Source organism: Salarias fasciatus, chromosome 5 (genome assembly GCF_902148845.1).
Source record: "Salarias fasciatus chromosome 5, fSalaFa1.1, whole genome shotgun sequence".
NCBI classification, from domain to species: domain Eukaryota; kingdom Metazoa; phylum Chordata; class Actinopteri; order Blenniiformes; family Blenniidae; genus Salarias; species Salarias fasciatus.
In genome coordinates, this window is record NC_043749.1 from 18,018,864 (window position 1) to 18,042,505 (window position 23,642).

Here is a 23,642-nt window from a genome sequence, read left to right on the forward strand (position 1 = left end):
AGTGTACATTTGAAATCAATTTTGAAAGAAATGATTTGAATTGATTTGAACTCTTACTGGATAAAATATGCTGTTCAAAGTAAATAAATTGAATGAAATAAACAAAACGCCCACTTTCGTAGCAGGACAGATTAAAATACGTTGATTGTCATCGTACACGTATGACCACATATAAAGACAACTCTTTGTGCAAATAGAAGATAAAATGCGAAAGAAATAATAGCAATGGAGCACCGGGAGAGCTGTCTGACTGCTGCACTACTGCGTGCCGCCAGTAGAACACATTAAACAATATCCTTGGGCTCTTTCAGGTTGCATTTTTTGAATAACTTTAGTACTGACTAAAACTATCCAAAATGTAATAATTACTCTTTAAATGTCTCCTTGATCACTTTATGCAAAAATATATGTCATGTAGTATTATTGCTTTGTTTTTAGTGTTCAATTTGAATGTTTGTGTTTGTTGCACTTAAAATTCAAATTGTGGAAGCATGAAAAACAATCAATAATTTACACATCAGATCCTGGTTTAAAATTTGTTTCAGTGGAAACTTGTTAAGCTTGTAATACTTTTCAAGTGTTAAGAAATTATACTTTAAAATGACAAGTTTTACTATTTTTACCAAAAATATCTATACTTTTCCGATGGCATATGATTTTGAATTATTGGGTCATTTTTTAAAAAAGGCATTCATGTCAATGTTTTATTTAATTTATACATATCCAACCATAATTGAAAAAAGAGGAATATACCAAGTAAATATTTCATATTACATACAATAAACTGCATCATGTGTTCATCAACTGGCTTTTTAATAGGTAAATTCCATTCCTGATAATGTTTTAATTTTTGAGTGTTTTCATCAGGACTAAAGTTCAGATTTGACCCAAAAAACACAAATATATATTACTTTCAAAAAAAATTGGATTAACATTTTTTGGAAGTTTACATTTTGTTTCTTATTGGCTCAAAACACTGACTCATTTCACTTAGACCTGAGGGGTAAAACACATAATATAGATCACACTTGAGGAGTTAAGAAGTTGCACTGTTGCAGTGTGTCCAGGAGCTCAGTGCTTCTCACCTTTCTTTTTCACCCAACAGTACAAACATTCAACGATTTCCTCCTATTGATTTTTTTTATTTGTATTTGTGGTCGGCAAACAATTTCTGCATCACTGCTTTCCACCAGTGTGGAGAGTGGATCAGTTTTCCCGAAAAATAATCTAATGCACCAAAACACCAGTAAATTAAGTTGACTTCTGTTTGTCAGATTGATGGCGTTTCCCCATCTCTGAATTGAATACCTCTGCTCTTTTGCATTGCTTGAACTTCACAGGTCATATTCCATTGTTTTTTCTAATATCTCACATTTGTGACGGATGTTTCCCCTTCAGTTTTGGAGAGATATATTAAGAAAACATTTGAACATTAACTGTATTCTGTGAACTTCTCCATGTTAAAGGAATTCTTATGCATCACTTAAACATGAACTAAACAAAAATGATTCAAACCAGTAATCTGCACCTGTGTTTTCTCCACAGTGTCGGCTGGAAACTTCAATGAATATTGTTATTCTTGTGAAGTTTTGCTCTTCGTCACTGGGCCCAGCTGCAGGGCAATTTTCAAAGATAATCTTCCATCTTCAATCTGTTGGGGAGAGACGGTGGAAAGGGTGACGGAGAGGGAGGGGAGATGGGAAGCACAACTGGCTAGCGACGGGAAATGGCGGGGCGCTTTATTTCCTCCCATGGTCTCTTTGGGGGCCGAGTCTCTTCCCCGCTGAGCCTCACCACTGCTGCTCTTTGATGTGTGCAGCCGGGATGTTCGCACAAACTCACTTCACAAGGACACATACGGAACTGTGCGAGCGCTCATGTGTCACACACACACACACACACACACACACACACACACACACACACACACACTGCAGACAGATACGTATAGAGGATACATATATGCATGAGGGTTTTGTGGATACTCTTTGAGGAAAACTTGAAAATGATTAGGTCGGTCGGTGATGGATTCTGCGTGTTTGTTGAGATACTCGATTATATTTCATACTAAACGATGATGAAATTATGGCAGAGCAACTACCGGAGTCATTTTAGTTCAACTCTGCTCCCAAGAGCTTCTTTGTATCGCTGCGGTTCTATACCAGCACTTCTTATCGGAACTGAAACTACTCAAAAAAAAAAAAAAAAAAAAAAAAGAGAAAGGATCTTACCAATTCATTTGGCTCTGTCTGTCTGAGACAAAGTGGTCTAATTTCATTTCTTTATATTCCTTCCACACGCCTGTTCTCATGAATGTTAATGCAATGAGGTGTTTTTCAGTGCAATTTCGTCACTGTACTTCGAAGAATACGTTATCCGCGTCGGGGTAGTCATCACAACTGTGTGTCACATCTCATGAGCTCAGAGTGTCTCCAGAGAAAATTAAATGAGCCCTCCGTCTTCGTTACCCATTTATTCCTTTCTTCCTCCCCGCTTGTTGTCGACAACAGCTTTTGTGCAGCCGTTAAAACGCGTGGTCATCGTGCCCACGGAACCAATCCGCTCCAGGTGGGGTGATAAGGGATGGGACGCCGGCCTGCGGAATAAGGATCATCCCCAGATGAGTTCTGTGTTCATTGATAAACCTCCCTTTAGCTTATAACCTCGCGATCCTCGCCTCCCTTCAGGCAGGCCTTCCTGGCAATCTGAAAATTTAAATTGGTTCTGCACCAGTCATAGTCAGGCTCTCCTTGTGCTCATCATTCACACTCGCGCAATATATTACAGATAGTGGAGATGGACTAGATTACGCTGGCAGCCTGTGTGATACGTGTGTACGTGCACACTCGGTGACTTGTGCTGTGTGTGCGTCAGCAAAGAGAATATAGGCATGCTTCATTTATTAAGCATGTTCATGAGGTGTGTCGTTTGTACCACAAAGGTCAACCAAGGTGAATTTAACAGCTGGCAACAACATGATATAAATAATCCTTCCCGCAGCCAGACCTCATGTAATATGATGTGCGATCCAGTATATTGCGAATGACCTACTGGAGAGGAGTCTTAGGAAATTGGCCATCTGCCGTCGGTTTAGATTTAACAGTCTGTTATTGTAAGTCAGCTGTTCCTTGTTTGTGCATGGTTTAGTGTCTTCGTGGAGTGACACAACAATGCTAGATTGAGGAAGGACCAAATCAGGCTGGGAAAACAAAATGAATATATTTGAAACTCAACTTTTCAAACAAGTATGAGGTCATTTTAATTTTCAAAGTTAAACTTGTATGGAAGAAAAAATATAGGATAGGGGAATTGTACCTATATTGTGTTGCAGCGTTTTTAACCCTTTCATCCATCCACACCAGTGATTATAAAGCCGCAAGGCTCACTGCTTGCACTGGGAGTCCCAGGGGTTTGGTGCCTTGTCCAAGTTACTCAATCACCTCACCCCCACCTGCCGCAAACACCAATAAAAGGTGTCCAAACAGTTAGTGTGAGTCTCCACATTCATCTTTCCGCGTTATCTGTGCAAGTCCATCACAGGGCAAACTAAGAAAGCAGATAATCAATCCCATAACAATGAACGAAGTCAGAAAGAAATCCAGTTCTTGGCACCTCTGCTGTGCTGGCACTGGCCTTTTATGAACTATCCGAGAGCCCATTTCTTGTAAAGCTTAAGTCACCATCATCTAATATCAGAAGTGCAGCTTGGCTCCTCATTTAAAAATTGAGTTTCGAGGCACGCATCACTGCACTGAACCATAGAAAAATAAGTAATTTTAAGTGTTATCAGTTGAAAGGATGCATTATGTCATATTTCTCTTTTAACTCCTTTTTGCTATCCAAATTCTAAAGAGAAGCTCCCCAGCAGTCATTTGCTGATAAGATTATCTCTGATTTGATTTCACTGCCACAAGGTGAGCTCTTATAATTCCAACACAAGTCACATATTTACTTTCACAGATCTTCAGGTCGGCCTTTTTTTTTTCTTTTTTTCTGAAACCACGAGCAGACAACTTTATAGTGAGGCGCCTTTTCAGGGCTCCAAAAGTAGAGTGTTTTTGATTTAAGTTCTTTGTGAAGAGAAAACAAACCAAGGACAGAAAGAAACAGGTTTACCAAGTCGGCCACAATCTCAGACCAGAGCAAACAAACCACTCGACAATTGCCCTCTGATTATCTTTACCCAGTTGTGTTGTCTGGACCAGTTTACTGACAGCAGAAAGCTTAAAAAAAAAAAAAAAAAAAGAACGAAAATCTGTTTTTTGTAGCTACGCTTGTGACTCTGAAAGCCTCTTTTAGTACATGCACCGTGTGCACATGCAGTAAATCACAAAGGGACGGCCAACATTAAATATTGTTTTTTGCTATGTCACTGACATTTATTGCCAGCCTAATTATTTCACAATCAGCTGCAGGCTTATCCTCTTTCATCATATTGCAGAACGTGGGATTTTTTGATTCATGGCAGGACGACGCACGTGACATCTGTCTGACTCAATATATTTAATTGAATTTTTTTTGAGTTCGCAATCACTGCTGCGCTGTAGTCGGTCATTTACAGTGACAGATGCTATGTGTGCTCGAATAATATAATAATGATATTTGTCCAATGCACGGTACATATTGAGCACGTACAGTACAGATGGGGGGGGGGGGGGGGGGGGGGGGGGTCAACACAGGTGGTTCTGTGTGATCAGATGGATGCTCAGCAGCACCAAACACATTTCAGCGCAGTCTTTACTGAAGCCACTGCGGGTTATTTGCAGAGCGACTGGACCAGAGAAGTAGATCACGGAGCTCTGAGCAGCTGAACTGAGCACAAAAGAATTCAACACAACAACAGATGTGAATAAATTGTAAATCACCATAATCGTGTTCCAGGAGGCCCCAAGAAATGGATGATGTCATTAGGGGCACAGCCGGCGCCGGGTCCCAGAACAGCCTCTCAGGTGGAATGTACTGCGGTCCCACAATTCCCTTGTCGACAGGTAATGTAGAGTCCAATATCTACTCTCTTCTCAGAGGGGGAGGCTGCTTTCTTGTTGAATAATTGAGACCCAGATAAAAGAGCAATGGTTTTGCATTAGACAACCGCGTGGCCTCATTGGCTCTCACTCTCCGTTTTAAAGAAGTGCTTCTGCGCCCTTCTCACTGCTCGCATGTTTCCTCTCAGTCTCTGTTTGACCTGTTCTCTTTCTCGCACACACACTCGCACACCCGCATGCATTCACAGGCGCGCACGTGCACGCACGCGCACGCACGCGCACTTTTTGGGGGGAATAATTGTCTTCATAAATAATTAGCTGTTGGTGTTTCCCCCCGCTAATAGCTTCCCCGCCGTTTAGCTTGGCATGCTTAAAGTTACTGATAGGACTGTGCCGTGAAAGATAAACTGAGGTAATGTCCAGGTTAATGCAATGCAGCCTCATTTGTTTCTACTAAAGGTGCAGATATGGTCGCACGAAACTTCCAATTGCTTGCCAGAAGATCTTATCATCAAGCCAAAATACACACTGTTCACCCCCTCTGCTCAATGATAGCATGGCTTATTGCTCAGATCCCTTCACGGCTATGTACACCTGCCAACAGGCAGGTCAGCGCACCCACATCTCACATAGTAAAGAGATTAGACACATTAGTCCTGTACCAACACAGACGCCTGAGTCGGGAGTCCTTTCAAGCCACGAGCTAAATACCACAGCAGCTCCGGCCTTTTGATGGCAGCTCCATAGTTATCGTGATCTTATCGAACACACCAGGGGAAAAAGAGAATCACAGAGAGGCATGTTGAGCTCTAGGAACCTCGTGATCCACCTCTGTTTTGAAGCCATTCCAAGAGTTATATTTACAGATTTTGTCCTTATATTTGTTATTTCAGTCTATAAACCAGCATTTGTACATCAATAAAAAGTCAATGAATTTCAGCATGTGATGTAGATCTGTGAAACGGGCTGACAGATGAGCTTTAAAATGTGTCAAATGTAAACCTTTTAACACAACAGTGCAGAAGACAAACCTTTGACCGGTACTGGGGAGAAGAAAAGGATATCGGTATTATATTTAGAATGACTCAGGGAATGATTGGATTTTAAATAACTTAATATTGTAATCTATTTATGCATTTCAGGATCGAAAAACAGGAATACTTGTGATAACCTTGCAGAAAAGTTTCACTTGTCTCTGCTCGTTTTTTAACATTTCAGTTTTTAATTTTAATCGAGCATCATTAAAAGCTTCAGTACCAAAAAAAAAAACAATTAATAATTCATTAATGTATTCAGTTTTCAGTTTGAAAGAAATAAACTTAAATCAATATTACTTATTGTTTTTTTAACCGCTCCCGGCCAGGTTCACCGCAGCAGAATGCGATCCGACGTTTTATTTGCAGAAGTTCCTCATGCAACTCGCAACAGGAGCAACTCTGATCATTCAGTGAAATTCTTAGCACACAAAACCCTCCGCAAGGGGTTGTCAAACATAAGACCTGTGGGCCCAAACTGACCAGTAAGAGGTTCCAACGTGGCCCACCAAGCAAATAACAAAAATTTCAAAGAAAGGATTTAGAAAAATAATTCTTAAGAATTGTGGATACAACACAACACTGAAGCCCCGAAATGATGAAAATGGACTATATGTGACCTCTGAACTAATGTGTAGGCATGACTGTTTCAGACTTTCCTCCACATTTTGTGGAAACATTAAGGGGAAGATATTCACCTTTGAAGATTTTAAGAGTTTTGTTGGTAAATTACCTTCTATGTAGTTTTATTTATAAACCTGAAGAATTGAAAACATCCAAAGCATCAGCAATAATGATTGATTCTTACTGCAGACACGACAAAAAAAGGGGTTATTTCAGATGAAAATGAACTGCTCAATAATTGGCTCCTGCTTGAGTGTAATGAACCTTTCAAGGTAATGACTACTTTAAAAGGTCTGATTTTGTACACAGAAATAACAACCACGAGTGGGTTTGGGGGATTTACTTTCCTCTTCCGACAGTGTCTCACAGCGCATTTCAACAGATGAAGTGTCCTATTCTTTTCATTCTTTGCTTTTGCAAATCAAACATGTTCAAGTCCGGGCAATTCGACACGCTCACCCGCTTTGTTGTTGGATGAAGGGAAAGGCAGTAAGGCGGAAGAGTAGACCAGTCCTTCAAACGAAACGTGTGTCAGCAGTGAAGCAAACTTCTCTGAAAAGCCTTCGAGGGAGAAGTCAGAGGGCAAAGTCCCAACCGTCACAGACCTGTATTCTTCTTGAAGAGGAACATGTTTTCAGTGAATTCAGCAACATGTCCTCTGAATTACTGGTGGCCTGCACAGGCGTTTTCGCGCTGGTGTGTTGGGGGCCGACACCAAAGTGGTGCAGGCAGGTGGGATTATAAAATAAGGACGTAAAAATACGACCGGCTGAGCTTTAACGTTGGTTGCTGGAGAGGAGCATGAGGACGAAAGTGAACTCCATTTGAGATAACACCACCCGGAGCTGTGGTGCAGCTATGGAGCACATTCAGACTCACATATTCAGATTGTGCAATGATTTATGCCTCGATGTCCCCAGCTGGCAAGGTGCCTGCCAGCACTGTCTGCATGAACTGCCCTGGACTGCGTTCAGATTTGTAAGTGTTCTACCAAGTCCTTGTGGCCTTTTTTTTTTTTTTTTTTTCCTGCTCTCTCCCCCACAGTTGATCTATTTCTGAATACTTGTAGCTGATTTAGTACCGACCAAACAATTGGTCCCAGTTCTTGAATATTTAATGTATTTGTCAAAGACTTTTTTTTCCTACTAATTAATAATTACATTTGTGCGTTTTGTTTGTGCGCAGTTTGCCATGAGGATTGATATTGTGTCTTGTGCACTCAAAGCCATTTCAACAGGTTCTGTTATACGGTTTTATCCAATAGAACAACCCTGAAATACATTCTCTCAATAATGCAATAATGACTCTGCTTCTGGTGTTTCATTACAGTACATTTTCCTCTTGAAAGTTGTAGTTTGCATCTGGATTGAGGCAGACTGCCTCACTGGGTTATAAGTAGTTATTAGAATGTAATTATTTTTGTACACGTTCTGTAAGCAGCATATTAGGACAAACAGAAACGCTACATATTACAAAGCCAGCCATTCACAGTCACCAATTAACCTCAAATGCATGTTTTTTGTTGGTTTTTTTTGGCTGTGGGATTAAAAGAGAGACACCCTACATGCACAGGGAGAGCATTTAAACTCATCACAGACAGCAACATGAAGTTTTCTAGCTATTCAATTCAAATCAGCTTTATTTATATAGCATCATTTCAAGGCTTATTTACAGAGAATAACCCAACAATTCCACAAATGCAAGTAGAATAGACTGTGGAAAGGAAAAACTCTGGTGGGGTTGGTGGAGGGGACAAACATGGCACAACACTCCTTAAATAAAGTCCTCTACCACTGTTAACTGTATCCGACCAGTTTTCCCTTTTGGCTAAACTATAAACACTGCTTAATTTAAAATTTGAACAGCTGTATTATAAAATGAACTCTGTCCTGTTGTTTAGAAAATGTTGCAGAAAGCTGTAATCAATGTCAATTTAAGCTCAGTGGAATGAACAATATGTTTTGTTTTGTTTTTTTTACCGACTGGATTTAATTGAATTTCAGTCTTATTAGACCATGGTTTTTTATGCTATTGTGTATTGTATATTATGAGAACAAATATTTAATTTTCTGATATATTAAATACTAACCTGCTGTCTACCTTTTTGTATCAATAATCACAATAGTCAGAGAACACAATAATGTAGTTTTCCCCTTGTACTACTGAAAAACACAAAGGGGCCAGTGTTCATGAGGACAGCCTGTCATTTACAGGGAAACCTTTCAGCAAAGACGTGTTTTCTGCGCTGATGAAGACTGAACAATGTAAAACACCTACAGTGATTTCTCAGAAAGAATCCATCAGCGAGCTTTGGGGCTCGCCCTATTCCCTCTACTGTATTAGAACATCAAAATAATTGCAGGTAATTGCGACTGGGTTCAGCGAGTTTGCTAAATGGCTTGTGATTTTCACGGGTTTTTTTTTTTTTTTTTTGACTATTAAGAACATGGGAAAGAAAATGGAACTATGATGGAGGTCTCAAAGTTTCACTATAATCAGTGAGAATAACAGCTTCTTCTACGGATTACTTGAGATACTTAATGATGAATATTTCTTTTCTTTCCTTCTTAAACAGTGCTTTACTTATATTTCACACTACCTTAAGAGGGACCCTGATGGCTTCGGCCTACGTTACAAAGGAAAAACGGTGAGAAAAATAATTGCTTGTGCTCTGAATGGCATGGAGGGTATTTTTCGAGCGGTGGAAATCTATGCGAGGCCAAACACGCCGATAGTTCCGACCACCACATCTTCATGTGACAGAGAAGGGGGAATGAATGTGGCCTGCATGCGTAGTGTGGCTCTCAAAGCAAAGGCTTTGCTGATTTCATCTCTTCTGAATTCAATGCAGCTTTTAAGCAGCATGGCAGCCACCTTATTCTGCAGTGACACACCTTTCCAGCTGGTTTGTTTTCAGCGGAGCGGCTGAAAACACACCTCCAGGCTATGTAAGCCTTTTCTGACCGAGGAGGAGAGTGAAGGAAGGCTGCATGAGATGACCGGAGCTGCATAATGACTTGACCTGGAGCTTCTTGTGATACTTTGGGATGAGCTGGACTGCAGTAATAAGAGAGGGAAACCAATAAGCGCTCAGGATATTTAGGGCATCAGTCAAGACCTTTGTTAAGAGAAAAATGCAGACATAATGTATCAGGTAAATATCAAAAGAAATGGGTTCAGTCTGTACAAATGATAGTCAGTGTGATGCAGAAGTATCTCAGTTTCTAATTAATCTTTATTCAGTAAAAGGGTCTGGTGCCACGTAGTCTGTGCCCCATATGATGCATAGTTTTATATGGTTACTTGCTCCTGTGCAAATAGGAATGAGTCAATATGGAACATGTGACTGATGAAAGGCCACACCACAGTCTGAGGTATTTAAATTCACCAGGCTAATCTAGTACAAGATGGCTGACTGATGAAGCAGCCTATGGCTCCTAACAGAACGTATTAATAATTGAATAGAGGTCGATGTTGAATGGGCTTTATTACTAAAATGGGAGAGGGGTACTTCTTATGGGATTTCACAATACTGTTTACCAGGTTTAAGTCCTATTGATTTGTTCTACAGTTCTGTCTGTCTGTCTGTCTGTCTGTCTGTCTGTCTGTCTGTCTGTTATTTCTCTTGCAAAAATGCTGCAGAGAAGAAAAAAAACATTGAGCTTACTTACGCTGAAGTTCCCCAGCTTTATATTTTCACTCAGCTGGAGATTCATGTGCGCCTTCATCTGCTGGCAGTGGCTTATTCACCGGCGCTGACTGATTTACACACGATAGACCGGAAAAACACTCACACACAGTACACCTTGGCTACCTGGCCTTATGTGCTTGTTGGTGAGGGAATGGATCCAGCCAGAAGCCATTGTAACACACTGACACATTGAGTTATAGAATTCATCGCTGCAAGAGCCACATAGAATATAGCATAATATAAGTCATGTAAAGCAAAGACATGTTTTGTGTGTGTGTGTGTGTGTGTGTGAGAGAGTGTGTGTAAGTGAACTTTGCCTGTGCCAGGCGAGAGGAGATAAGGTATGAAGTGCAGGTAGCTCTCGGTGACTCACTGAAATAGAAATCTGTGAGTGGAGAAAAAAAAAGAAGCTTTCAGGAACACTGATTCTACAGTTTGAAGTGGGAGATGTGGGAGATGTTGAGATGGGCTGTTTGTAACTCAACAACTTTGTTTGTGATGTGACGCATGTCAGGCGCCTCCAAGGATAATAAATAAATAAATAAATAAATAAATAAATCTCTTCGTGCACATTAAAGCATTTGAAGTCATTATAATGAAGATATTATTATTTTTAATCCAAACGTATTTTAGGTTTAGCTCAGTGACCGTAATCGCTCCAATTTGTGAAAATAACATTAGAAATGTCTCTGTGCAATGTTTTCTTTGTTTTTTTTTTTTTTTTTATAGCTGCCTGGAGTAGCAGGAAGAAACAGCAGAAACTTTCAGAGAAATTTTAGGCAAACTGAAAGAAACGCTGAAACTTATTGCACCCAACACTAACAAAGTGACACGCAAGATAACCAAGCCATCTGGGAGCCACTGTAGCGTTTAATCTACAGCAGCAACTTGGCAGTATGATACTAATATTTAAGCCCTGTGTGTGGCACCGCATTCCTTCGAAAACGCTGAGGCACACATATCTCATCGAATCAGAAAGGCAACTGATCGCTTGAAGTTTTCAGTGATTCAAAAGGGGAGAATTTGAAGCAACTCGTTGCTTTTATGCTACACACACACACACACACACACACACACACACACACACACACGTGCACACACTGGCTTCGGTAACTCAGAGGGTTCAGAGACGTTGCTCTCACGGTTCGAGGTTATGGTACATTTTCACATCGAGCAAATCACTGAAAATTCTGTAGACAGTGAAATAACAGGAAATTTGCTCGATGCCTTAATATCTAAAAAAAGTATTTATAGAACAATGACGTGAATCTCACAGTACAGGTTGACACTGTCTGTTGCAGACTTTTTAAACAAATCTTTCTTTTGGAAAAAAGAGAGACAAGCAACTACAACTTCATCACAGCGACTTCGTCGGCAGAGTGGTTTTTTTTTTAATCTTTTAAATGGGATTGGACGATTCATTTGTGCTGAACGTAGTTTTTGAACGTGGTTAGTTGACATAGCATGTTTGGAGGTGATGGTCGTCTTTTCCACAGTTGAGATGTGTTCACATGAAAGCTGTGTGTGTTTGGAGCACGAGCAGCTGAGAGCCATCAACAACGCATTGTGTCTATGTACTTATATTAAAGTGGAGCAGTGCATTCACATGACATTTTTCTTTCATATTTGAATATATACTTTGGATTTATATTTATTAACATTTGTATTACTTATCTCCTAAATTACAGTTATGGTGTGTGACTTATACCATTCAGCCAGGGTTTGTTGAGTATTTATAAATCACTATGCAATAGATACAATGGATAGGTTTTTTTCTCTTTCTGTCTTCAATCCAGTTGCATGCATATGCACACATGCACACTGTACAAGCATTGGCAGTGCCCCACAGCCTTAAATTACAATAAAGTGGCAATCAAAGATGGATTACACTATTAAAATCCAAACTTAAATGCATTGATCGATTGTTATTGTAGGGGACTGTATGCAATGCTGTTCTACCGCAAATTGAAAATGAAACAGATATTTTCCGATGAAATTAGAAATGTTGTTAAAATCTGTAACAAACGTTACACGCCTCCCAGCATGAGTCAACCTGCATCAAACAGTTATTCATCAGACAATGTCTCTGTAGGTCATTCAATAGGTCAGGCCTGGACTACTGTTATTACAATACCAATACAAGTCCTGCTACTGCTGCTGTCAAGAACATTTATTATTTCATGAGTTATCAATACAAGCTGACCTATGACTTAATCCAAAGTACATACCCAAACATTAAAACAGTTTTTTTTATTCATCGTTCTCACAGTCTGCCTTCTTTTTAAACCAAACTGAACAGGTTAGAACTCTTATTGTATCGCATCGCAAAGCTTTCCCAGCCGCAGGCAGCCATTCAGGGGGCAACACAAACAGCTGCTGGAGCTCAGGACTCCTTACATGAGGGAACGCAGGTCGTACAAGAGCAGAGCAGAGATAAGTTAAAAATGAGGTGTTGCATAATGGCATGAGGTGTGTCTTTGACCTTGAGGCCATTGAGTTTTGAAATTAACTACAATATTCACATTTATTTCCTTCACTTCAGTTCATTACTAAGATTTTTTAAATATGAAAATATGTGGATAATATACTATTACTACTACTACTACTTATACTACCAGCTTCGTGTCTGATTTTCTACATAAGATAAAATATTTGCCTTCAAATTGCTGCCAAAAACGGGTTGAATCCATGCTGTAATGGTCTTGTCAAAATGAGTAAATAGTTGCACTGAAATGTTTTTGTATTGAACTGTAAGTTCAATTTAGCAAAATTGATCTTTAGGATATTTAGAAGGAAAACTCTACAAAATAATTCTGACAAATTAAATTTTGTGCCCACCTGTGCATTTTGTCCCCACTTTAGAAACCTTACATAACCAAATAAAGTTTTATAAATGAGACGAGCCTCTTGCCCTGCATGACTTTTTTTTTTTTTTTTTGATATCGTGTCTCTGTGGGACGCAGCAGTCGTTCATTTTTATCTGAGAAAGGGAAAGGTCACAGATGTATCATTGTCAGTGCCCCTGTCAAAATGCCCCCTGAGGTTGTCATGACACCAGATGCTAAATACAAAAGCCCAGTCTCTTTTCTTTTTTTTTAACCCCTTCCTGCAGTCTGTAATGTAATGTTGCTGCACATTGTTACAGCCCACACACATGAATATCTCCAGAAATACTTTGCTTTCTCGCACATATTGATCCTGCTTGACCTCGCCATAGCTGAAGGTTCAGCTGGGCCCGAGTGAGATGACCTTAGCTCATCTGACCTGCTATCACAGCGGTAATGAAGGGCAAAGAGATTAATAACGGCTTTATTTTTGTATTTATTATGATTGGCATGTAATTGACAGTGCAGCTGGAGTCTTGTACACTGTGGACAAAAAGAAAGTGAGCATGGGGTTTTATGTTTTGTAAGCAGAATGAATGTAAATACAACTTTAAAGGATCTCAGCAGATGTTACTTTGAAGAAGTTGCAGATTGATGACTGTGTCCTTTCAGGTTAACTGTGTCCTTCACTTGTGTCCTTCAGTAAAGTCAAAAAGAATTTTAAAAAGATAAGGAAAATGCTACCACAGGAGCATAAAAGATTTAATGGGAAAGAATTTGTTGGCCCAAGTTGATAGAAAATTATTATATTTCCTTCACTTTTGCTGCAAATACTCAATGCAAGTCCAGTGCAATTGACAAAAAAAAAGGGTTTCTCTGAGGGATAAAAATACATAATTACTCCTTAGACTCTAGCCTTTAGTGGGAGGGTTTTTATATTGAATTGTTCTTGAATATTTGAGTACTGGCCTCAGGGCTTGAAAGGTTTATTTTCCATTAAACAATTTTATAAATCATCCAATTAAAAGTATTAAAAAAAAAAAACAGATGCTGCATGCCTTTTCTAAAGCCATTTCACACACTTTGACATGATTGCAAAAGGCACAACATCCAAGCATTTACACAATGTGCACATTGTGTATTTACTCAACACATTTACACCTCTACTAATTTCCTGCACGCACACTGGACTCGATATTTGCTACGTCTAGAATGACAAGTCCCCTTCATGTGACTGCGTAGCATATTTAGGGCTTGTGAAGGAGGGACACCCTGCTGTAATTCTCCAAAGCCTCGACTGATCTTTTTGGAAACACTTACAGTATGTGAGTTCACAATCCAGTCCTCCGGTCTATTCAGCTCCGCGGCTCTCTGTGTGCGCTAATCTGACAGTTATACCCATGATTGGCTGGGGGTGAGCCTAAACATCCTCCGGCTCTTCAAAGTGCACCTGCCACCTGAGAAACAACCTCTGGAGAGAAATACGACAGCTTTTATTCGTGTTCATCCCGCTCTGGGCAGTCAGAGTCGTGCCGGGTCTCCTCGGCTCCTGCTGAGGCGGTGAGACCCGCTATGAATCTCCCTTATGTACGGACCCCTGACAGGAACAATCCTCTTGACCATCTGGCACTGGGAAAAAAGAGCGCACTCCTCGGCTGAGTCTGACAAAGGGGCCCTCTTTGAGCAGAAGAAGAGTCTTTATTTGCATTTAAAGATGGTGTTTGATCAAAATTAAATCAGAAAGCCAACAGCCTTTGTTCGACCTGCAAGCCCCAAACCAAAAGAAAGATGGGAACAGCTTTGAATTACGAAGCAAGAATAATTCCACACAGAGTGTGAAGCTTGGAAAAAAGAAAACCCGCTCATGTTACAGCGCACCTGAAAGCACAAAAGACACACTTTGAATTTATGATCAGAGTCCAGTAACAGTAACAAAAGGTGTGTTGTGGCATGACAGAAAACAGGCTTGTTTCTGTGGGCATTAAGAACATGTTTGAAGTGTTCAGCACAATATTTTATCTCTCTCAGCGAATCATTACTGTGGTAACTTATACAGAGGTCCTACAAGGTTGGTCCTTTAAGACAATTAATGAATCCGCCAGCTGATGATTTTTTAGTATTGAAGGATTAATGCCACTCTGACTGAAGAGGTTTTTCAGGACTTTAGTTTTAATAAGTTCGGGTGGCGTTCTCACATCAGTGGCTTCAAATACTTCAAAGATTTGCTCTGAGGCATAAGTACTTTTAAATAAATGGATAAAGTGCCACAGTGTATTGACAATCTGCTGATGTTCATATGATTCAGGTTGAGTGGGACTTGACACAAAGCCTAAACAACCATTTTCTATGCCTGTTCTCTCCAACTTAGAGCTGTGGAGGGCCACACTACTTCAGCTAACACTGCGCTAAAGGCAGCACACACACCCTGGACTGAGTGTGAGTTCTGCAAATGATAAGAAGGACAGTTGACTCATTCATAGCTGTGGTCATTTTAGAGACACCGGTTCACCTGATACCGGACGTGTTGTCCCGGGCCCAGGCAAAGCTGTCAGCTGGCCTGATTGTTTACGCTGATCTTGACCTGTAACCAACTCAAATTGCACGACATGCTGAAATCAGGAAATACTTCAGTGCAAAGACTGAAACTGTGAAATGGATGAGAACCACTGGACGCCACGCACCTTCTGTGATCGGTTTGCATGTTCTCCTCGTGCCTACAGTGCACAGTTGGCCGGCTACTTTGAAGAGCTGCACTGACGCTCCGTGCAGACTGAGCCAACATTCTGGTACTTTCCTGCCTGTGAGCTGTGATACCCAGACCCTCGAGGAAATCAGAAAAGGTCTCCTGTAGATGAAGGATTAAAAGCTCTGTGAGCCTGTGATGCACACACTCTGGCGTCCGGTTAGAGAAAGAAAGATTACTGATATTACTAGTCCAGCTCTTGAAGGTGAATGGGTGGCATGCAGGCATTATGGCCTGTATCCGCGTGTTAGCCCGATGATGGACTGATCCTTCTTGGTAGGCTCTAGAAAATTCAGATAAAGCGGAAATGGATAAATGCAAGTAAAACAGACGCATGGTTTTTAAATTGTTGCATCGATAAAAGCCCTCATATCCAAATGGATTATTATGGCTTTCAAGCTACCCACCAGAAAGCTGAATGAATTGCTGTATGTTATTTTTTCCTGTTTTCACTGAAATAATTTGTGAATCTTTTATGATGTTTCTCATATTTGTTTATTTGTCTCTCAATAGCATACGGCCCTTAAGCAGCGCGCTTCAGCTGCAGCTCACAGACACAGATGGGGTTTGAGATCATTCATCACTGCTGATAGATCATAGTTTATACCCTATTCATCACTGATTCAGGCACAAGAGACCCGAGGACAAACGGAGAAGAGGCAGTGAGGTAAGGTCATGTTTTTGTCGGCTACACTAAGTGCCAAAGTGAATCTGAGAATACTGCGGGAGAAAGGGCCTGACAATAACAGGGAACACTCTGTATGGATGAAGACCTTGACGGTATCTCTACTAACTGCTCTCTGCACGGGAAAAGCTTTATGTGGATGTGCCAAAACTCACTAGAGTTTTAAAAGGGCCTAAACTAATGTTGAGCAACACGTAAAATTTGAATTGTGATTAATGAAATTATATTCTGTCATCAATAAATTGCATTACTATATGTGAAATTCAGCAATGAAGAAAAAAGTAGTATGCTGCATGTTTTTATTCCACGGGTTCTGAAATAGGAACAGAATTGCTGTGCCGTTTGTTTCACCAACAACAAGTGCTTTCAAATTGCAGTGCTCCGTTTACGCAGTAGCAGAAAAAAGAAGATGTCTGAAAATAAAAATAGAAAGAATCTTTGTGAAGGAGCAAGTTTTCAAGCTTGCTTGTGTCTAAAATATCAATCACCTTGCAGTAGGCCTTAGGTAGCGATCTGCTTTTCAATGTCATTAGCTTCTTCCTGCTCTACTTGTGTGGGCGGATGTTCTTGGGTCAAGCAGCAGCCCTGGCCAAATGGAAATTAAAGTATGAAGACCCCAAACAAAACCCAGAGACTGTTTCTCAAGGAACATAATGAATGAATTAATAAAATGACTTTTGTTTTGATTCTGATGTTGTCTCACAGCGTCACTACTGTGTGGGTCAGTCTGGTGAAAGTTGCATCAGTTAGTCGAAATTCAACTGGATGCTCAAATTATTTTGGTCTGTTCAAGTTTTTGAAACATAACTGAAAGCATAAATTATTGATTCTCCTCTTGTAAGGAAAATGCAACTTTTCCAAATCATGGATTTAACAGGACATTTCAGGACTGGTCACGTCTGCGTCAGTGAGCCCCATCTAAAGGAGTTTGAAAGAAATGACTTAAAAAAAAAAGTATACAACAGATTTAGGAATCATTCTGCACATTTCTGTAACGGCCACCTAATTAATGCGGCAGTTCAGGAAGCTTCTAAAGCATCTGAGGAATGAGATGCGACACGACACTGATTACAAGCCAGTACTGCTCAGCATCCCAGCCCTCCTCCATCCCATGGTATCTCTCCTTATGTGTGTTCAGAGCCAATGAGCTACGGGCATTAAAAAAAAGCATTAACATGCAACACATTAATGGTAGTGTTAATGAAAGAACGTGATATTAGGGTGCTCCCTTGCAAAGCCCTTGCATGTCCTGTGATCTCTTCTTCTCTCATCTGTTGATTTAGCTTAATATGGTCCCTGTCAAATCCCTCATTAATGTAATTCACAGGATCGTTCTAAAGGCAGGTTTTCTCCTAATTCTTTATCTGCACATCTGGTGATCTATTAAACTTGACGACAGCCTCCATCTTCAAAATACAAATATAATGTGTGCCTTCAAAGTTGTCCATCTTACCCCAAATCTCAGATGGAAGATCACAGAGGGATCCACCCTGGCAGGGAACCTTCTTCTTCTTTTTTTTTTTTTTTTCACACCCTGGATAAGGGATTCTCTGTGTTGATGATCGGCTGAGCCCAACTTGTATCGACAACCAGACAGGTGCCTGTGTGTCATTAAGGTTTAATAAGACTCACCCACAAAGTTCCTCATTAATAGCTGCCCACGGGGCACACTCAGGACCTTTGCATAGAAAGGGATCAGAGCAAGTGAGCACCAGCAGAGAGGAGTGGGTGGGGTGACTTGAAAAGCGGGAGACGACACTTTCATATGACTCTACATACAGAATACTAATGAAGCTGGACACATGCGCGCACGTGCACGCACACTACACATTTGTAGGACTATACCGTCCCGGTCTGAGCTTCAGTGTGCAGCATGGCGCTCCGCAGCCTGTGAAATTTCAATTCAAACGCCAACCAATTACTTCAATTCAAAGGAACGACTTTGAGACTCTCAGTCTAAATATTTGAGCTGAGGGAGCGATTGGAGTTTTGGGAGTAAACATGTTCTCTGTGTAGGCCTGATAACGTCAGGATTTAGAAATAACTCAAACACTAAATCAAAGAAAAGAGTTGTAAATCTACCCTCTAGATACTCGCTAACTGCTGAACTCCTAAAAAACATCAACCACACAGATGCTAAAGCTCGCGGTACCAAAACTATTTTTGTTGATCTTGTTCACGCGCGTGAACCTGAAATTTCAGGCTTTTTTTTTTTTCATTACAACAGAACCTGGTAAACAAATGCGAGCGTTAACCAATTTTCTTCTCAGTTTTTTTTTTTTTTTTGCTTATCTTCTATTTTAAAACTTAGATACTTTCCACAGAAACCTCCACATTAATGTAAAGTATAAAACTTTGCGCTGTTGCTTTATTAGGAAAGCTTTTAGATGTTGTGCACTGAGAAACCATCTGTTGCATTGTGGAGTGAAGAGGAAGGTTTCAGGTGTAAACACACCATAGGCTTGAAGGGGAAGCACTTAAAAAAGCTCTTCTGGTCGGAGTCTGAGATCCGTGAAGGGTAAAAACATGTTAGGCAGCTGGAGTGCTGAAGTGTAATAAAGACAATTGACGGTGTGCACACGTCGATCTGGCATTGTGAGTATCAAAAGGAGCTTTGTCTTCAATCTTTCTGTAAAGCATGGGCGCCGGCGCTTCACAGACAGACTATAAGGAAACGTTCCATTTAAAAGGTGAGAGAAAGCCTGACACACAAGGCAAAAAAAAAAACACCCTTAAATACTCTTTATTCAAACAGATTTTTATATATGGCCTCTGGATTACCAACATCAGATTGGACAAACTACATTTCAAAAGCAGAAAAAAATACTTGAACAAACGGGCTGAACTGTGACCTCAGCCACCTCCTCCATGTCTGTTTCTCCTAATAGCGTAGTTAGCCAAACCTGTCACTGGCATCTAAAAACTGGACTTAATTCACACACTCTCAGATATGACTCATAAGAAATTTTCAGTTTTTCTCTGAAAGCCTTGCCTGTAGTCCAAAGGTTATTTGTGTATTTCTCTATGTTTTCTTTCTTCTTTTGATATCACATTGTTTCTCAATTACTAATTCCTTTTGCAATTTGCTTTAATTTTAGGGATATTTCATCATTTATTATTTCATTTTAAATTTGGAATAAACACATATTTATGCATGTGTGTATCTTTATGGTGTTAGAGCCCTGGAGGCAATTCGGCTCATGAAGGAGGCGAGAGACTCCGGTCCATCACGGACAATCACCCTCACTCTCATGTTCATGGCGCTCTTTTACCCTCCCCGCCAATACAAGACAAACATTCCCTTACATTTAATTTTATTTCCATTGTCTTTGCACACTACAATAGCTGTATCTGCTCTCAAGTTGCAAAACAAACAAACAAAAAAAAAACATATGTAACTGTGCTAGCTCAGTGTTGACATTTGTTTATAGAATATGACATGCAACAAGACGGTGTTACACAGAATACACAAGGCTTTCCCTTAAAGAACTCTCTGCTTGTTTTTAATGCATGTCTCTCCTTTACTGGTTGAGTTTCCTTTCCTCTTTCAGCTCCCTTCGTCTTCTGGCCCAGACATAAAAATAGAGAAAGTGTGACAGGGACATATAACACGCAATTTTTCAAAAATGCAGCAACCACTGCCGGCAAATAAATAAATAAACCTCGCCGAGATTTCCTTTAATGCACAGAGCTTTAGTTTATTCAGAGGACAGACAATAGATGCAATGTTGTCAGACGGAGTTGAGACAGAAGCAAACAGAGTGTGTGGGCGTGTGTGAATGACAAACCAGAAAGTGCTTGTTTTCAAAGTGTCCTCTCCATCTCACAGACTGAGTAAAATATAGTGCGGTGCCAGTTCTGCTGAAAACATATGGACATCACACTCCGAGCAGGATACAAAGAGCCGGGCGAGAGAAATGTCATGAGCATAGCTCACCTGAAAAGGCCAACACTGTTTCATTGCACTTTTCTTCAGATCACATCCTCACAGGAGCACCATTATTTCAGCAAAAAGCCCCTTTTGACATGTAACACACAGAGTTACTCCTCAACCTCGCGTTCGCAGGAATATGTGCAATTTGACCTGCTTCTGCGGCTTTGTGCGGGTCTGTGTGTGAAATATTAATCAGGCGTTGTTTATTCTTTAATTCAAAAGAATTCTGTTATCATAATTCTAATTATAGAGAACTTTGTATGAATAAAATAAAACTGAAAGCCAATTCAAATCTCTCCATTAAATCTGTAGCTACATGGTGAGGACCTCTCAATCGATATTTTCTCCTCCCTATCAGTTCCAGGCGAGTGAGCATGGCAGTGGCATACTATTAGGCTATTACAAAAGCAAATCAGTCAGCAGAATTAATTTTCTTGAATAATATGAGTCTGGCTAAAGGGAATTAATAACCACCGTGGAGTATTACGTAGAGGCTGAATTTTCATCACTTTGCCCCTGACGTTTTCTTCATCTCTGCAGAATCCCGTGTCTTATCCTGAAAGCTGGTTGTCATTTGTGTAATGTGGCAAAAACTGTTGAATTTACAAACATAGAGGTTTAATAATGTTGTTGGTTTCACCAGAAGGAAATCACATGCTCAGACGTAAATGCAATTCTGTCATTCATAATGTGCTTTACGTTGAGCATTCGCAGGTCATGAAAGACTTAGAAATCCGCTTTGCTCTTTGCCTTTGTGTGGGGAATTTGAGGGTGCGTGCGTGCATGTGTACTGTAAACCATTTATGTGCTTGATCAAGATGAATGTCTTTATCTGTCTTCTATCTACAAAGACAAGGAGTGATCAAGCATGGAGTTGTAGGCTTTTCAAGGCGCTGTGGTGCTGAGGGCGACTGGAGAACCGGGGCTTTAAAGGAGCGGTGCAGACAAAGCACAGAGTCTGGTTAAGAAAACATCTTAACCATTCACAAAAGCCCCCTCTGTCTTCAAAATTGCACAGAGGATGCATTTTGAGCTGTTTAATCTGATGTTTTATTAATTCAGCTGACAAGCAGAGAAATCTGAAATGGCTGTTAGAGACACTATTTGGACAGGTTAGTGTTTACAGCTGTCAGAAGACTGCAAATACGAACAGGCGCTTCATTTTTCTTGTGTGTATTGGTTGTTGCAGGCTGAAATAAAAGTAATCCCATCCCACCAACACTACAGGTTTAAATAAAGAAAAACACTAAACCTTCAGCAGAGATCAGTTTCCCAGAAGAATGACAATCACTCCCCCTTCAAGATATACAAAGAAATTATGTGTCCTGTTATCTCGTCATCTGCTACATTTATACATTTGAATAGTTTTGCGCTGATTGCCATTGCCATACACTGGTGATCAGCAGGATACATCAGCTCCGGGTCTGCTGGTCCAGAACACTCCGACTGAAAAACACTGTGCTGAAACTATAGATTAGGAACTGGTTTCTGAACCTGGAGGACTTCACAAGTGGCACCTTTTCTTTGTGGTATTTCAAAGTCTGATTGATTTTATTGGAAGGTGAAGATTTACTGACCTTTATGCCATAGATGGGATTTGGCATTATTTCCATGTTTTTTCAAAGGGCAGTTTGGCTCATCTTTCTCTCTCTCTCTCTCTCTCTCTCTCTCTCTCTCTCTCTCTCTCTCTCTCTCTCTCTCTCTCTCTCTCTCTCTGTCTCTTTCTCTCTCTCTCTGTCTCTTTCTCTCTCTCTCTGTGGACTCTGCGTTTCAGCATTAACACTGTTCATAAAATAATTGTACATCCTAATGGGAGTAAAATACTATAAAATACCTCTGGTTTGAGTCCGTTTGGGATGTTGGCGTCCTTTTATGTGTAGAGTCATCATGTTCCCCCCATTTCTCTGTGTTTGCCTGTTCCGGGTGATGAGACGGGACCTGCTTTCAAAGTCAGCTGGAATCACCGACAGCACTCTACAAACCTGATTTGGATGAATCGCTGTGGAAGATTCATGGATATTATGAGAATTTTCTTCCATCTGATTCATCTTGGTCGTACTACCTGGAACTGCAGCAGCACACAGTAAGACTGGGTCAGAGGAGATGTATCTGTGGTAACTGAGCTCTAGTAGGCTGCGTCTTTACTGAGATTTACGTGAAACATTAAGACATCACTTGTATTTGATGAAAAAAAGAACAAGTCTTAACAGTCTGTATTTGTAGTAGTGTAGCATTGACAGTTTGTAATGAAAAGAAGTGAATTTCCCCCCAAAAAATGAAAATATTTTGACCACATTAGAATATCTTACTCTATTCTCAGCATTATTTATATGTACTTATTGAGTATATCATTGTCTTTCTACATAGAATGTTTTCTATGGTGTGACTTTGATACAAATTTTTAAAATAAAGCTTGATAAATAAAGAACATTCCTCATTCATAACGGAAAATATCAATCTATTTGGGTCAAGCCTCAGGCAGCTTTTCCAGTCCTTTGCTCTTGAGAAATTTGACTGTTTATTATCCTCACCTCCCAGCAATGAAATGGGATTTCCACCCTTGAAATTTCCTAAAGACATTATTCTCCAGAGAATAACTTGAGGCTGCTTGGATAAACCTTTGGAAGAACCATTCTTGAGTTAAATGAAAAAGAAAACAAAAAATACGTATTAATTCACCTTGAAAATGCAGAGAAATGTAAAGTTATTCTTGATAAAAATCAGTATATCATGTGGAAAAACAGCTAAGCCGTGTTTGTTTGCTACATGCAGCTTTGTATTATAGTTTTATTAACTACTCAAGCTGAAGAATATGCTAAGCCGCTGATAAAAACACATTTGTTGACAGTGTTTACACAAGTAGGCACATTTATGCAAGTATGAAAAAGATTTTCAGTTCGCGCGAAAAAAAAAAGAAGGAAAAAAAACTACCACAGCGTGGGTTGTTTATTTTTCATGGAGACAGGGAGGAAATTTTAAACACACCAAAGCTACTAGTGAGTTGGGATCAGTTGCTGGTTTGGGGTGTTTTAGTATACAAATATGCATTAAAAAAAAAAAAAAAAAATCACCAGCCTTATCCTTTAAGCCTAATCCTGATGGATGTGCACATCCATAAGAC